The sequence below is a fragment of the Gorilla gorilla genome, chromosome 11, assembly GCF_029281585.2.
Source record: "Gorilla gorilla gorilla isolate KB3781 chromosome 11, NHGRI_mGorGor1-v2.1_pri, whole genome shotgun sequence".
In the NCBI taxonomy this organism is placed as follows: Eukaryota; Metazoa; Chordata; class Mammalia; order Primates; family Hominidae; genus Gorilla; species Gorilla gorilla.
Window position 1 is genome coordinate 94,234,213 of NC_073235.2, and position 17,213 is coordinate 94,251,425.

Sequence of the window (17,213 nt, forward strand, 5' to 3'; positions counted from 1 at the left end):
ACTCTGGATGGCTTAATAAAAAAACAACCCAAATATAAAGATCACAATAGAATATATGTCTCTACAAATACAGTTTTCCAAAACCCAGAACTGAATGACTTTAGAGTTGTAGGGCATGTCAGGACAGAGTCAGTGTCTGGTGTCCTGAGACTGCCTAAGCAGGGACATTTCTCTTGGTATGTGACAAGCTGTCACTAGAAAGTGAACCGTTCCCCTTTATTGGTTTCTAAGAGTTTGGCCCTTTAGAGAGTTTCCTTATCTAATTGAGCTTTTAGTGACATATTTTATTCTCTCAACAACTTTCACAGGATGAAATATTATCTTAACTAGGTCAGCCAGACCTTCCATGAACTAACTCTTTCTTGCTGGATACTTTTATCTTAGGGAATGACTGGAATCCTGAAACCTGATTCTGCTCTGCTGTGGAAAGAATGAGCACCTCGTATATACCATCCTCACATCTTGGGCAGCGGGTTGCTAAAAACCATAGCTGTGTGCCATGTAAAAACTCGAGGCATGGTGAAGTAGAACTAGCAGTTTTGGAGTATTTTGGAAAGACTGGTTCACTTGATTTCTGTACAAGTCTTCCTCACTTCTTTAACCATAGGAACTGCATATTTTCAGGTTTGAAAGATCCTTAAATCAGCTTATATGATGAAGACTCACTGCCTGTCGGAAAATCCCTTCCCTCTTTCCTGAAGATGTACTTAAGGGTTTCTCCCCCATTCTCTTTTCTTTCAGCATTTCTTTGTTCATTATTTTTTCCCCATGCCAGCCACCTTAAATTCCTTTAGAATTAATACTTTATAGAATTAGAATTCTTTTCTGGATTATGACAATGGGAGTAGAAAACAGTGTTATTCAGTGGACCTTTATCCAGAGAACAGGCAAGAGAGGAGATAGATTGGGGAGCAGGGAGAAGGATATGGAAGAATCACAGGCATCTAGCCTCGACCTGGAAGAAAGGCAGGGTAACAGACCATGTAGGATAGTCTGGGAGAGGAATCATAGTTGGGAAGAGGATGACGAGCTTAGTATTGGATGTGTTGCATTGGGATTGTCAGGGGTAAACTGAAATAGAGACACAAACAGCCTAATGTCAGAAGCTCAGGTTCACAAGGCAAAATTTGTGAGTGTATTAGTTTCCTACAGCTGCTGTAAAAAAAATTATCAAAAACATAGTGGCTTGAAACAATACACATTATCCTCTTATAGTTTTGGAGATCAGAAATCTCAAATGAGTCTCACTGAAATTAAGTTGTCAGCTGGGCTGCATTCCTTCTGGAGCCTCCAGGGAAATAATTTGTCTCTGTGTCTTTTCCAGCTTCTCTATGCCACCTGAATTCCTTGGCTTGCAGCCCCTTCTTCCATCTTCAGAGCGAGTAGTTGAGTGTCTTCAAGTATTTCTTATTGTTACTCTCCTGCCTCCTTCTTTCACGTATAAGGATCTTTGTGATTACATTGGTCCCACCAGGAAAATCTACACACCTGCAAAGTCCCTTTTGCCATGTAAGACAACTTATTCTCAGGTTCTAGGAGTTAGGACATACACACCTTTGTGGGGGTGGGGAGCAGTATTCTGTCTACCACAGGAAGCATTTATATAGAGGTAATAATTAAATTTAACTTTTTATTATTCTCTATGCCCAAGAGAATGTGGGTAAGAAGAGAAGTCCAGAGTTCTAAAGAACAAGACTTTCTCATCGTGTTTTCCCATATCCTCTTCCTGTGTCTCTTTTCAGTATCAGGGTTAATTCTTGTCACTCACTGTATTTCCCTCCCCACTCTTTTAACTGCTCTCCAGTGTCTTATCAACAAAGGCTTCAACTCTGGTGCTAAAAGAGAGTGATTTCTTTTTTTTAAGTTAATTTTTACCTGTAGACTTGCAAAGCTCTAGAATTTTCTTTTAAATGCAAAGGGAGTCCTTATTTTTATTTTTCTGATCTTAGTGTTATCTTTAGTCATATCTGCTTAGGTTGAATTTCATACAATAACATTGTAGTTGCACTACTGCTAAGTCACTCACATATAGTTCATCCTTTTCCTCTACTTAAATAATGAGAAACTAATTATGTTTTCAATAGTAGGACTAAACTGCTGTGCTATTGACAAAGTCTTGATTGATTTGAAATATGAGAAAGCTGATGCCCTTCACTGAAATAATTGGCTTAGACTCTGGGGAGTCCACCTGAATTTAACTGTTGAAAATGCTTATTGAGTGCTAGCTTCCCAGTGGGTCCTGTGCTTGGTGCTGCCACACACTTGATCTAAGAGGCGGTGTGCTGTAGGCTGAGATACCACTTAACCTGTGGCAGCAGGGTGTGTGAGCTTTGGAGTCTGCATCCACTCATTTGACCATTGATTTTTTTCTTCAGTAAACATTGGAGTCCCTCTGATGTGCTAGGCATCATATTAAACCTGAGGGAATAGAATATTGAATAGACCATAGTCCCTAGTAATCAAGATACTTCAGTGATTGGGGTGAGTAGAAGAGACCCACAAGGAAATAGGCAACCATATTATACCATGATAAGTGCAGTGCTGTGACAGAGGGTGGTATACCTAGAGTATCACGGGGACAGATACAAGAAGAATCCAATCCAGATGTGGGGTTCCAGGGAAGGCTTCCTATAGAAGGTAATATCTAAGTTAGTCCTCCAAAGCCAGTAAGAGTTATTCAAGCAAATACAAAGATGTGGAGAGGGCATTATGATCCTTCCTGAGAGAAGTGCTTTCAGGTGGAAAAGATGAGGCAAGATAGCAGGTTTGAAATTCCTACTCAACTATTCTGGATATCCTTAAGAAATTACTTAAGCTGTCCAAGATTGAGTTCCTTCATTCTGTAAAATGTAAAATGTAAAATGAGCCTAACAGTGTCTCAAGGAATTGTCAAGGACATTGTGGAGTTGGGATTTAAAATATTATCTAAGGATAATGTGTTTCTTTTTTATTTAATTTTTTTGTTTATAAAACAAAAAATTGTTTACTTTATAAAACATTTGTTATATAGTAATACACCAGTGATCCTTACTGTGTTAGTCCATTCTCATACTATTGTAAAGAACTGCCGGAGACTGAATAATTTATAAAAGACAGAGATTTAACTGACTGACAGTTCCGCATGGCTGGGAGGCCTCAGGAAACTTACAATCATGGCGGAAGGGGAAGCAAACACATCCTTCTCCCCATGGTGACAAGAAGGAGAATTGCCAAGCAAAGATGGAAAAGCCCCTTATAAAATCATCAGATCTCATGAGACCTCACCCACTAGCATGAGAACAGCAGTATGGGGGTAACTGCCCCCATGATTCAATTACCTCCCACTGGGTCCCTCCCGCTACACACGGGGATTATGGGAACTACAATTCAAGATGAGATTTGGATGGGGACACAGCAAAACTGTGTCACTTATCACTTCACAAAAGAACTAAAATACAAAATAACAAAAATAAAATCCCAACCTGAATACATTCTCAACCTAGCACGAATCAGGGTTACCTGTTCTGATAGCATCAATGTAATTTAGATTATTAAATAATTAACAATAATTTTATTTTGCCAATCACAGCTGAAGAACTTTTATCCTTAGTCCAATACATATGTATACACACACACACACACATATACACATATATATGTGTGTGTGTGTATATACATATGTATATACATATATACACATATATGTGTGTGTGTGCTAAATAAAGCTTGTTGATAAAGACTTATTTATTTTTCGAGACATTTTGACAAATCAGATGAATACACACCCACATGGCTTAAAATAGACCAATCATGGGCCTAAAATATAGCATGTGTTTTCTTCGATTTTTGTAATGTATTTTCATTGGAAGTTTTCTTCCAGGGAAACCGTGAGTTTATTAAACTGGAGGTTCTCTTTCTGTTGTTGGTAGCAGCTAGGGACAGTGGTCATGACTAAGAGGGAATGAGAAGCATTATTTTAAGTGAGGACAGTTTAATCATGCTGACTGATGAACGCATCCTGCAATTTAGAACAATTTGTCCTTTCTATGCAAGTCTGCATCATCATTTGCTGTTGCTCTTGTTATAAATATATTAAGGACATAAGGATGCTGGGAACTACTTATTTTGGGGGAGCAGTCTTATAAAAATTATGTATTGTTTGGCATCATGAATTCATGGAAAATTGAAAAGTGGACATGGCATAGTGAGTCATAGAGTGTCAATGACAAGGTTAAGAATAAGAGCTTTAATGTCAGAGAGACCTTGCTTTGAATTTAGGCTGCACTAGATAGGTCTGAGAAATTATCATTACCTTCACGCCTCAGTTTTCTCATCTGTAAAATAGAGATATCAATAGTACTTTCCTCAAAAGGTACTTAAAGAAATTAAATGAAATAATCCACTAGAAGTAATTATGTTTGCTACAGTATTCCATGACAGATCAATACTATTAGATATCATTATCAAAGAACGTTTCTTGTTTTTTAAAAGATGAGCTCTTTTCATGATTGGATGGCCTTTTGAAAGTATAAGAGGAAGTAAAAAAAATACCTATTAGGTATGTGGAAGTAATCTCTGTACTGAATGTAGAGTCAAGAGATAGGAGGGAATACATAATTCTAGAAATCTTTTCCAATGAGACCGTCAAAGGAAAGCAGTCGTATATGGGCCAGAGTGGGAAAGGACATGAAACCTGAGATCTCAGGTGTGAATTTTTGTAGGCTGGCTTCGTACCATGCATGCATAGGTCCTGCATAAGTTGTTTGAATAATTATAAAGGTAATGAGATGTCAGTAAAACGAGTCAAGAAAGGTTCAAGTTAAAGTGATATGATCTTGAAAGCAGGCCCCTAAAGATTTTTTAAATTGTTGCCTTCTGAATATGATTTTATTCTAATAAGCTAATTAAAAGTGTAAAAATGAGCCTGAACATAGACTTACGTTTGACTCTTGTCTTATTTTTAAAAAATAAGTGCAGTGCTTTCTATTCCTCCCTCTTAAGATATAATTCCCAGCTAGGACACTTCAGGATAGATTGGTCAGGCTACCTCCATTAGCACGGCTATTCTTCCCATTGCAGGTGTGGGCCTGATCTATACACCTCTGAATTAATGAAGCCTCACTCCCTGTCACACAGGCAACTTGTCAAGTGGACTTCTTCTCTCCCTCAGCTCTGCAGAGGGCACTGCTGAATGCCTGTGAGTAGGCATGCTTAATTAAGTAGGGGTCCTTACTTTTAATAATGTTCTATTTTTAATTCTGAAATATTCTTAATTCTAAGGACAAGTCCACTCTTAAAAGGATCTGGACTGCAGGCTAAAAATGGTTTTTGGTGAATTTATTAGCCATTATTTAGGCTGAAAATAATCTGTTTTGTAAATCAGGAGAACTTGAACAATTACCCAGAGGTACCCTGAGCAAGTATCACATTGGGTCTGAACAGATTGCTGCTTTTTCTTTTTCTCCCCAGTGCTTCATATTACCTTTATGCCTCTAAGAGTGTGCTTAACTATAAAAGAGGCAATATAAACACGAATCTATGCGACAATATGCTTCATGACCCAGATCAAAGGCACTCTGGCTTTCCCTGAATAAAGGCTTCATGACAAGCCATTGCAAGAAATACTTCAGGGCTTTATAAGCCTAATTAGAATTTCATTAACTTAATCATAAATTACCCCTGGCTCAGGTCGGCTTGTTACCTTTTCCCTCTCAGTTCAGATTTTGACCCATGGGTTTCCTGTTTAATGTGGCAGCTGCTGAGATTCTATGTGAAGGATAGGCTTGAAATGCACGCAGTCAAGGGGCTATCTTTCTCAGTCTGTTTGAAGTGCACCTGGAAATTGCAGGCTTAGCAGGAAGAGAAAAAGCTCAAATGCCCACAGATACTGCAGCTTGAAGTGGTAAATGGACCGCACTCTAAGGGAACATGGAGATATGCTGCCGCTGCACCAAGGCCGCTTTGGTCTTAGACAAATTCAGATCTCATTTAAAAAGACTTCATGTTCCTGATCTAAGTTTTAAGATTCACTTAGAATTTAAATCAGGCAACAGATAAAAATCAAAAGTTTGAAATGTCACACATAAACTTATCAGCTTATGGAAATGGAAGAATACGGAGGAAGCTACAGCTGGACTGTTGTCCAGTAGCTGTGAGAGTTATGTGCTGCTCAAAGGCTTGAACCCTGTATCACTTAAGACAATCTGCTGGCTGCTATAAGTTTGACAGTTCATGGCACATTGTAAATTCACCTGAATCTGATTTATGTGCGTGCAAACACTGTAATGAGAAAAATTACTACAACTGTTAGTGGGAGATGCTATCTGAATGGGTGCCAAGATGCTGGCTGATGGTTGGTGCAATGCCAAGCTTTTTTAAAATATATATATATATATATTCTTTCAAATCACAAAATTGCTTTGCCTGAGGGTCAATTTATAAATGCCTATGGAGTGTTTTTTATTTAATGTAGATAAATCATTCTGCATTTTAAATTGTTCAGGGTTTTAATTGGCAATATGTATGACATCTTATCTTGTTTAGTTTGATCTGGTTTTCTTTGCAGCCAAGGGCACAAGAGTTGACTGTCTCTGATAACAGTTATAAAAATGCCTTGATACTTATCTGTACATTGCCTTAAAAAATACAACAGTATTTTTTTAAGTTGTTGGTGCAAGTGACTGAAATTCTTGAAAGATTTTTATTTCCTTTAGTGTTCATATCTTGATGACTTCAGTTGGAATTCTAATTGCACTTAATTTCTGCCTCTTCACCCATCTGGAACATATCATGGCCCTAGACCAAGAGTTCTTAAACTATTTAATTTCTCTAGCTCTTGAAGGAAAAGCCTATTTACTTTTACAATTCTCTTATGAGGTTATGGGAATGGGTTCTTTAAAAATAAAGATTTTTGAGAAAATCTTTAAACTTTTTTGAAAAAAAAATAGTTTATTTTAACTTTGGAAAACCTGAGGGAAATCTTGTTGAAATCCAGATGCATAACTCAATCCAGGATGGTGAGAACTACCTGGCCATCTCTGGAGTGCTTTCTTTTTAGAGCCAAATAAGTGCTTGCTCAAGGTAGGGGAGAGAGTCTATCACTTCCGGTTTCACGAGTCCTGAGATTACTTTTTGTAATTATCTCAAACTAGCATTATAGTTCAGCATCAGGCCATTTCTCTCTGTCCTACAATATCACCCTGATAGGTCCGGCTAAACCCAGAGGCCCGAAATGTTCCTCTTCTTCTAATGTAAGCATGGCTGGGAAGAAGGGCAAACAACTGGGGCCTCAGACAAAGAAAAAGAATAATAAGGTAACTGGCGTTCCAAACCCGTTTAATGTAATCAGGCCAGAATTGATCTTTCAATCCAACATTCAAACCCCAAATTTATACTGAGTGCATACTACATTCAAGATACTTTATGAGGTATTGTGTTGTCAGGAAAAATTCTGAGAGACTGAATGGGCCCAAAAAGTGGGGGAGGGTTGGGTGGAAGAGGGAGAAAGAGAATTTGCTGTGTCTAGCATGACCTTCTGGGATATCTCTGATTTTCATTGTCTTTCTGCTATTTTATGATGCTGTAAGTTGTATAAAAAAAAGGATAATAATGCAAATGATTCTTGTCCATGGAAAGGTAAATTAATTGTGTCTGGTGGGAAGAAATTGATTATAGCTCAGTGAATAAATCTGTTAGGCATCTGCTTGTAAATTTACTTCGGAATTCCTTAACTGATTATATGGTTGGTACTTTAAATTATCGTCTGAACGGGTTATAACATCTTACTAGTCCCCTCACTCATTATTGTACTAAATAAAATATTTGACATGTGTTCATTTTGCATTTGTATAAAGGTCATGATTATCCCTCTTTTAAACATTGTCTTTGACAATTAAAAAATGACTCATACTTGCTCTTAAATTATTTGGTTTTTAATTGGGAAAATAAGATATATAACTACAAACAGATACACAGTTCTGAGCTCTGTCAGTCAATGAGGTTGGTGTTACTACATTTTTTCAGAGGGAGGGGAGATCATCCTAATCAATAACTATTGTACTTATTATTCTTTCATTTCCTTTAACTAGTTGATTACTATTTGCAAGCAAGAAAATTCATGTGAAAAGATAAAAGAATAAAGTTATAGGCTACTGTAGCCCAGAGAATGTTTTAAAAACACATTTTTGACAAGATTTTTTTATTATCAAAATAATAATATTATTTGGGAAATAATAAATCATAGAAAATAATAAAATTTGGAAACCATGGAAAAGTAGAGAAAATACAAACAGTAACCCACAGTTTTACTAAGCAATGTGACCAACGTGGTATCTTTTCATACAGATTTTCTATGCTTAGTTTTGTTGTTACTTGTTTTTGTTTCAGCTCAGTTTGGTTGGTTGGTTTGTTTCTCTTGCGCAGTACATGTAGGCTGAATAATCCCCCTTCCCCTGCTTAGATATCCACATCCTAGTCCCTAATTCATGGAATTTGTGAATATATACAATTACAAGGCAAAGTAGAATCAAGGCTGCAGATGAAATAAAGGTTGCTGATCAGCTAACTTTAAAACAGGGAGAGTATACTGGATTATTCAGGTGGGCCCAATGTAGTCATAAGAAAATGTGGCACATATACACTATGGAATACTCTGCAGCCATAAAAAAGGATGAGTTCGTGTCCTTTGCAGGGACATGGATGAAGCTGGAAACAATTATTCTCAGCAAACTATCACAAAGACAGAAAACCAAACACCACATGTTCTCATTCATAGATGGGAAATGAACAATGAGATCACTTGGACACAGGGCAGGGAACATCACACACTGAGGCCTGTTGTGGGGTGGGGGTTGGGGGAGGGATAGCATTAGGAGAAATACCTAATGTAAATGATGAGTGGATGGGTGCAACAAACCAACATGACACATGTATACCTATGTATCAAACCTGCACGTTGTGCACATGTACCCTAGAACTTAAAGTATAATTTGAAAAAAAAAAGTGGAAGAGAGAGGCAGAAAAGGGAGAACCAGACAGATGGCAGCACAAGAAGGACTCCATCTGTTGCTAGAGAAGAGAGCCACAAGCCAAGGAATGTAGACAGCTTCTAAAAGCTGGAAGAAGCGAGGAATTTGGGTTTTCCCCTAGAGCATGCAGGAGGAATGTAGTTTTGCTACATCTTGATTTTAGGTCACTGAGATGCATTTCAGACTTCTGACCTCCAGGGCTGTGAAATAATAGTTCATATTGTTTAAGCCTCTGAGTTTGTGGTAGTTTTTTTACAGCAGCAGTAGGAAACTAATGCAGTGCATGTATGTAGATTTTTTATCTATAAAATTATATGTACCTATGTGTTATTTAAAACATTTTTCAAACATAATTTGTAATGATACCTAATCATTTACTTAATTGTTCTTTGATTATTTCCATTATTAAAATGATACTCCAATTCATATCTTTGGGCATAAAGCTTTTTCTATATTTTACATTATTTTCCTAGGATAGAATCACTGTGTCAAAAGGTAGAAGTATGTTTAGAGCAAAAGGGTTGTGAAGAAAAGGCAGATTAAATGTTATAGAATTCATATTTCTGACCCATGAAGGATGTGTTTTCAACTTTTACCAAACTCATTCAAAAGAACCGAGTAAATAATCCTTCCTGCCGCCTTTTCTACCCCCCTTGGTTGTCCAGTGTGTTACAATCCAAAAACAAGATGAGGCAAATTCCAGAGATCTGGAATGATCTGGGTGAACATCCTGTAGACTCAGGTATAGAAAGCTGCAGAGTGGTGTCATTAATCTTAGAAATAAGTTAAGTGGCTAAGGTCCAGAATTTAGCAGAGCGCAATGAAGAAAAAAACGTTTCCTTCAAGTACATTAAGAGTGACAGTGTTATGCAATCAGGATTCATACATGACAGTGACCATCTTGGGATGGGGCCTCAGAGGCTAATGAGTACAACCTTCAGAATGCAAGAAGGTATTTTGAGGATAAACAAGAGATGCTGTGTTTGGTACCATGGTTCAAGTGTTTGCTAATTTCTTACAATGAATAATTTAAGCTAAATGTTAGAACCAACTGTATTATTTTAAATATGTTATTATAATCAGCTGCAATGTAACCCATCTGTAATTCTTACTCCATAGGGCAGGCTCAGTGATTCCCAATAAATTCTTTTATTGTCTTCCAAGGGTTATAATAATGAACCTCTACAGGTATTTTTATAGCTAGAATCTGACAGTGTTGACACACTTGACAACTGCAGTCATAATGCCTGTATCTGGAGCATGCAAACCAAGTAAATAATGCCTTCTGCCTCTTTCTTCTCCCATGTTCATATTAAATATTGCCTTTGTCTGGATGTACTACACAACACCCTATCACATCTTAAGCTTTGTACTTTCAGAGGCGAATTCTTGAACAAAGATAAAACGATGCAATCAGTTTGGGAGGAAAAAAGTGAAGCACTGTGTCAATTAGCTCTTTTCTGGATTCCCTAGATAACTAGCGGAAGGGAGGTTTTGAACTTTTAAGCCAAACAGTGAAATGAAGAAGCCTTGATTTTTACATATGCAGGAAAAAAGTGAAACTGGGGAATAGAAATGAACTCAAAGGTCCAAGCATAGTGTTAATTATTATATTTTAATTTTTCAATTTATGTAAAGTTTCTCAGCTATCACTTTATTATCTCTTTAACTTATTTTACAGGTTCTTTAATGTAATATGCTATGAGAAGGTAGATCAGGACAAGTTGGACTGTTTATTAGTGGGGTTTATGGGCTGGGAGATGATCTCATGTGAGACATTCCCCCAGGAATGATGCTCATTGTTAAACAGCAAGAGGATAGCTGGGTGGAAAATGCGTCATTCCAGGATGGAGTTGAACCTTAACTCTGCTGTGAAATGGTATAAAATTAGAAAAGGAGAGCATTAAGTGTTGACCTAGAAAGACTGAAGAAAGGTTATAACTTCATTAGAATACATTTTTTTTGAATGGGGTAAATTTTATATGGGATTACAAGGAGGATGGGGACTATTATAGATATTTATTTAAACTATTGGGAGTAATAAGGAAGAACACTGAATAAAATGGCAACAATCGCCAGAAGTGGCTCTATTTATTTTCCCAGGGTAAAGACATTTGCTTGGAATAAAATGGATTTCTGAATAATCACTTTCATCCTAAATGAGTCTACCTGGGAAGAAAAAGCTATTAAGCCATCAATGTACCCCCTCCTCCTTCCTCACCTAGGTATTAGAACAAAATGTTTGCAAACCAATGACCTCATTTTCAGGTAAGGATTGTAAGTTAACAACCTTGCTTATGGAACCTCAATTTGCAAACATATTTCAAATATTTACCTAAATACTTAAGTCCCTAAAATGTCAATTGTTTGAAGATGAGATTTTGAGGACCATGAGGCTATATAAAGAAGTACATGATAAGGCTACTTTGGAGATGTGAATTTGCAAAAAAAAAAAAAAAAAAAAAAGTGTCTGAATTTGCAGTTGTTTCAACATTCAATTGTGTGAATAAATTAAGTATTCTAATTTCTTGTTCTTGCTTTGCATATGTAAATATGGTATTTTGTACTTGTGGAATTATTTAGATAATTGGAGAGTTGGATGCTGAGCTCAAATATCAAATCTTTCAAAGGCACGTTTGGTTGAAAAAAGAGTCGGACAATTTTTTTCTTCTTTAGTTTTTTGAGTTTTGAGAAAAAGAGAGTGCTTTTGGTCAACTTATTTTGCTACCAACCTTTCAGAGAGAAATGGCAGTTTATGTGTGGAAATTAATGAGTCAAGGAGAAAACATAATTAGTGACTTAGAAAGGGAAAGTGAGATTAATGTGGAAAAACTCAAATGCATGTGTGCCACACACTCTGCCACTGAGCAGCATCAGGGAACTGTGTGCTAAGGGGAAGTCTTAGGTCAGGTGTTGATTGACCATTGATTTATTCAATAAATATTTATTGAGCACCTAATATGTAGCGGGCAGTCTGCTAAGTGCTGGTGATTCAGGAGTGAGTGAGACAGATGAAATTAGGGCCCAATGGAGAAGACCCAGAAAAATGATCATCGAAGGGTGTGGGCCCACTAGAGTGAATTGTAGTGTTGACCACGAGGTGAGTACACTTTTCATTTCTACCTCATTGGCTCCCTGTTAACTAGGGAAGTTTCTGAAAAGGTCTTATGGAACATTACATACCTCACAGTTTCCCTGGACCTTGCAAGGCTAAGGGTTGGGTTGCAGACTATACTCAGAGAATGGCCCTTCTGAATACACAGCCACGTGCTGCATGATGACATTTCTATCAATGATAGACCACATATATGATGGTGGTCCCATAAGATTATGATGGGGCTAAGAATTTCCTATCATCTAGTGTTGTAGTCATAGTAATGTCATAGCACAATTGCTTAATTTTAAAAATAAATTTAATGTATCCTAAGTGTACAGTGTTTATAAAATCTACAGTAGCATACAGCAGTGTCTTAGGCCTTCACATTCACTTATCACTCACTGATTGACTCACCCAGAGGGACCTCCAGCCCTGCATACTTCATTCATGCTAAATACTGTAGAAGTGCATATCATTTTTTATCTTTTACACTGTATTTTTACTGTCTCTTTTCTATGTTTAGATATGTCTAAATACATAAATAATTACTGTGTTATAATTACCTACATTTTTCAGCACAGTAATAGGCTATACAGGTTTGTAGCCTAGGAGGAATAGGCTATGCCACCATAGAGCCCAGGTGTATAGTAGCCATCCCATCTAGGTTTCTGTAAGTACACTATATGTTGTAAGAATATTTCGTTCTCACAACAACAAAATTACTAATGATGCATTCCTCAGAATGTATCCCTGTCATTAACTGATGCATGATTACTTTGGTGATCTAGGTTTTGTGTTTCTCAAGCAGGGTCAGACCATTCATGTTGTTAACAAAGAGTTATTTAGCTTCTTCTGGGTTCCAGGAATGGTAAGGATGCGATGGTGATGAATCATTCATAGACCCTGCTCTCATGGGTCTTCCAGGCTAGTGGGAGGGATAGATATTAATCAAATAGTCAAAGAAACAAAGATGTGATTACAAACTGCGATTTGAAGTACAAAGCTCTGCAAAAGCACAGAACGGAGTCTTTCATACCGTGCTGCGATCTGAAGGGATGGAGAGAGTTTAGTAGGGGAGCGGGAGGGAGACACACATTCCAGAAAAAGGCCCGTTTATGACGATTCCTGGGATTGAGGAGGAATAAGGCCGTTACGGCTGGACTGCAAAGAATTTAACAAAAGAGACAAGATTATGATCAGGGAACATAGATACAAACAGATGGAATCCTGCTGATGCTAGCTGGGTGGCTGGAGATTTCTAGCAAGCACAGAGAAGCTCTCTGCTTCTAGTCAAGAAAGGGGCTATGCGGGAACATTAGATAACTTGTTTTTTCAAAGTTAGGTTAACACTAGACAAATTTACTGAATGGGAGTATTTTGTTGTAACACTTTAAATCCAAATGGAGTATGATACTATTATGAAATACCAACATGCCATTTAGGAGCTCATCTACATCTAGTCATTTTCTCTATGTCATGGGCATTAAGGTGTGATCTGATAACACGTTTCTTACAATCTAGCACAGTGCCTGCCTGGAGTAGGCACTAAAACATTTTTCTGGTAGATTAAGTTTAATTTAATCACAATAATGATTACCCTGTAGTCTAAAACCTAATAAAAGCCTTTATGTAAGGGGGACAGAATAAGGAAGACAAAAGGAGGCCATAACTAAATAATTTACATATGCATCCCAAAGGCTGAGTTGCACAAGTCCTGGAGAAAGGATTTTTTTTTTTTTAATTACTGAAATTTTGGGACAATTCAGAGGCATTTTCTTATGTTAAATCTTGAGACTTTATGATTGTGAGAATTTTATCTGCATAATCTACCTGCAAAAGGTGCATCTTATCTGACAAAAAGCTTCAAACTCATTAGAAGAGGGAGTCCTATATGTTTTCATGAGTGTGTTGTACTGTAAGCTCTGGTATCAAGACTTGTATTCTGATTTAATAAATCCACTTCTAGTTTTGGTTGGATAGAATATTTCTGCTTATCTTGTTTGCATTTATAACGGCAATTTTCAAACAAGAGTCCATATAAACCTGGGGGTACACAGACTTTCTAGGAGCTACAAGGTCATGGATACCTTTAAGGGAACCAATGGCCAAATCCCCAGCTTGTATGTGTGCTATGGTTTAAATGTGTCCCCTCCAAAATTCAGGTGTTGCCAGTGCAACAGTATGGAGGGTTGAGACCACTAAAAGGTGATGAGGTCATGAGGGCTTTTCCTTCATTAATGGGATAAAGGCCCTTGTGAAAGAGGCTTCAGGCAGTCCTCAGCTTGCTCTTCAGCTCTTCTTCTAGGTAAGCCCACAGCATTCTGCCCCTCTGGAGGATGCAGCCTTGATCTCGTACCTCCCAGATTAAAGAAGTGTGAGAAATACATGTCTGTTCTTGTTAAATGACCCAATCTACAATATTTTGTTGTGGTAGCACAGACTAAGACAATGTGTATGTTTTCCTAACACTAATCTTCTGGACAGGATGGCTGTGGTGGGCCAGTTTTCCTACCCCACTTCCCCTTTTGTAATCACTCTCCTCTATTCTCTATAAGAAAATTACATCTCTCACCCATCTCTAATCTTACCATGGTGTACAGTGCTGGTATTTGAGGTTGCATCACTCCCATTAAAGTGAAAGCTTTGGTGAGAATTACTGAAACATGATACATCTTATTTTCATATTCTGGTAACAAACTCATGTCTTTCTGTCTCAGTATATCTAAAAATGAATTTGAATTCATAGGTAAGGAAGTACAAGATGCAATTTAGTGATGTTTCTTAAAAATAGACAAGGAAGCTAGACATTTTCTGTTAGTAAGTCTGACTTGGTTGATTGGTTTGACAGTGAAGACAAGGTTTGCCAATTAGTTCCGTTGACATTTTCTATAAGCTTAATGAATGAAATTTTCAGCCCCAAGATTTTTGAAAAATATACATTTGATGCATATGTTAATATGTAAATAATCATAATCATTTAAACTTACAGTAAAAGTTTCAGAAGTCAAACTTAATGATATGAGAAGGGATACATAGTTTTTCAAAAAGTCATGAATTTGAAATATTAGCTGATAGGAAGAAGAAAAAGTATGGTGGCCCAGTGAATGAAAAGGACTATCCCAATTATCTCACTAGGAAAATGACTTCATGTTAATTAAATAATTTAAACATTAAGAAAACAGGTTTCCTGGAGAATGATTGTATATACATTTATAAATAAGTAAATACACACACACACACACACACACACACACTTCCCACAGTTGTTCTGAGGCCAAGTGTTGGATTTGTAGTTTTTTCATTGACACTCTCCTCTTCTTATAGGGGAGCATAGGTTATGATGATCAGCAAAGTTGTCTTCTAGACATTGAGAAACAAATCTGTCATTCCAATTTTTAAACACTCTGAAGTCAGGGCCAAGATAAAATAATGTTTTGACCCTAGATTTATTATTCGAAAGTCTATTTTCTCATTAGAAAAGTAATATTTGTTTCAGAAAATTTTGAAAATAGCAAAAATTATAAGGAAAACAAAGTCAAAACCAGCAATATATTATTGTTTAGCTGTATACAGATACTTTTCAATTTATGATAGGGTTATTTCTGTAAGTTGAAGAGTATTTGTTTTTGGGAAATAAACTCATTGTAAGTTGAGAATATCATAAATTGAAAATGTATTTAACGTACTGAACCTACTGAATATTGCAGCTTATCCAAAGCTACCTTAAATGTGTGCAGAACACATACATTGGCCTACAGTTGGACAAAATCATCTAATGAAAACCCTATTTTATAATAAAGTGTTGAATATCTCATGTAAGAATATTGTATTGCATACCATTAGCCTGAGAAAAGATCAAAATTCCAGTTTCAAAGTATGGTTTCTACTGAGTACATATTGATTTTGTATCAATATAATGTCAAAAAATCATAAGTTTTGACTTATTTGACTATTATTTGACTATAATTTGACTATTATAAATTGGGGACCATCTGTATCTTTCTGTTCATTTTTCTATGTATAGAAATTTATTTCTTTTTCATTAGAAATAAATGTTATTTATTTCTAATTTCTAATTTATTTATTTATTTATTAATTCATTAGAAATAAATAAAACTGTTACATTAGAACTTTACTGTGACAGTTTATAACTACTTTTAAATTTTATCAACATATTCTGATCATTTCACCGTTTCATTAAATGTTTTTTATGACATCATTCCTAATGATTGGATAGTATTCCATCAGGAGGAGCAACATAATTAATTAACTCTACATTTTTCATACTTGAGCAAATGTATGGATCCTTTTCAAAAGAAAGATAAATTTTCATGCTCCCTCCAGGCTTGATTTATGTTATTTTCATTATGTTTTTCCCCTGCTATGTAGAAATATAAAATTAGAATAAATTTTTTTATGATGCTAACAACTGCAAAACTAATACAAATTTATGTTTAAATTTTGATATAAAATTAATATAAGTGAAATGTCAACAGTTACTTAAAGTGATAGCTGATATTTAATAGTAGGATGATAAGTGTTTTATATTTTCTTGGTGTGCTTCATTTGATTTTGAGCCTGATGGACCATCATTTCAGTCATCTTGAATATAATAATATTTTTCTTCTACAATAAACTTATTTTAAGCCAATGATTCATTGTTTTTATGGATCAATCAGTTTAACAGTGCACCTCAAAGTACAGTACCATCAAAAGTTTAAACAAAAATTCTTAACTACTAAACTTAATCTTGTTAGATTCAAAGATAGCTCCTCACAGTGTAAATATGACATTGACAGCTATTTTCTAAGTGATAATTCAGCTCTCCCACAACTGCTGTGGCCTCCTTGTTCTCTAGGAGGTTTGCCTTTCCTTGGCACTATTGTGACTATAAGTGCAAACACAAACTTGGCATCAAAATCATAGCAGAGCTGAGGTGGTCTACCAGATCATCCAGAATATCTTTACATTGACATTCTTTAGATTATTTTCAACATAAAGACACTAGATTAAAAAAGGAAACCTAGGCAATACCATTCAGGACACAGTCATCGGCAAAAACTTCATGAATAAAAGACCAAAAGCAATGGCAACAAAAGCCAAAATAGACA